The sequence below is a fragment of the Aplysia californica genome, unplaced genomic scaffold (assembly GCF_000002075.1).
Source record: "Aplysia californica isolate F4 #8 unplaced genomic scaffold, AplCal3.0 scaffold01223, whole genome shotgun sequence".
Classification (NCBI taxonomy): domain Eukaryota; kingdom Metazoa; phylum Mollusca; class Gastropoda; order Aplysiida; family Aplysiidae; genus Aplysia; species Aplysia californica.
This window is the reverse complement of record NW_004798493.1, coordinates 24833-26057: the sequence shown is the minus strand read 5'-3', so window position 1 is coordinate 26057 and position 1225 is coordinate 24833.

Below are 1225 nucleotides of genomic sequence, written 5' to 3'. Positions count from 1 at the left end.
AATCTTCTTTGCCCCCTCCTCTGGGCCCCTGACTCTTTCTGCAGCCTTTGTACTACTACTCCCTGGCTCCTTCTTACTGCTATCTTTCAGCCACATCCCTGATCTTGTGGTAGGAAAGATCTACACCTAGCCTTCTCGGATAAAGGGAAAAAATCTCGGAGGTCCCGTGTGCACGTGGTGCATATTACATATCCCTTGGTGGTCCAAAATCGATAAGAGTAGGCTTCGGCCACCACTCAGGCAAAATTCAAAATTTCCTACCAACTGAAAATGTTTATTGTGTCCCGCGCGCTCATATGACCTTATGCAGTTGCAAGCGCCGTAAAACGCTTGCTCAAAAAAAAAAAGAAAGAAAAAAGTTATGTGTGCACGTATATATATTTGTCATTGTAAACCAAATTTCCCAACTGGGATCAATAAAATGTAATTAATTTTATCTTAATATAATATTATATAATTGGTCACTTTTAAGGACAAGCGGGCTAACCCAGATATCGAGAGTTTCCAGAAATCTTAAAACCTAAACCAAAAGTTGGCATTGCCTTACGTATAAGAGAAGTTTGGTTTCATTTGTGTGTATATTTGTTTGGTTATAGAGAAAAACTCTCCTTTTCTGAACAAAGGTCCAAACGCTTTACCTTCTTTTTTCTCAAAACCGTATTTTTCTGGACAGCCCCCTTTTGCTTAAAAGCGACCAAAAATAATCCTTGCCGATTTCCCCCTTTTTGTTGTTCCCTGTTCTGTTCTATTTTCTGCTGCGATCCGATTAAACAGAGCGCTTTAGTTCAATAAGTACGCACCCCGCTTAAGGACTCAAAATGTAAACGTCTATATTATGTGGCCTTGGGGTACATCCCCGACCGTTTATCTCCACAACTACCCGGCTCAGAGGTAATGAAGTTTCCTGCATTCTTCTACATCTGGGAAACTTTCTTTTTAATATTTTCCGCTATCTGTTATTATTTCCTGTCCGTTTCTTTGTTTATGTGTTTGTCTCCGTATCTTTCACCTCTCTGTCTGTCTCTCTGTTTTGTCTCTGTTTCTCTGTCTGTCTCTGTCTCTGTCTCTGTCTTTCTGTCTGTCTCTCTCTGTCTGTCTTTGTCTCTGTCTATTGTATGTCTCTCTGTCTCTCTCAATCTCTCTCTCAATCTATCTCAATCTCTCAATCTCTCCCCCTCTCTGTCTGCCTCTCTCTCTTTCTCTCTCTCAGTCTCTCTCCCCCCCC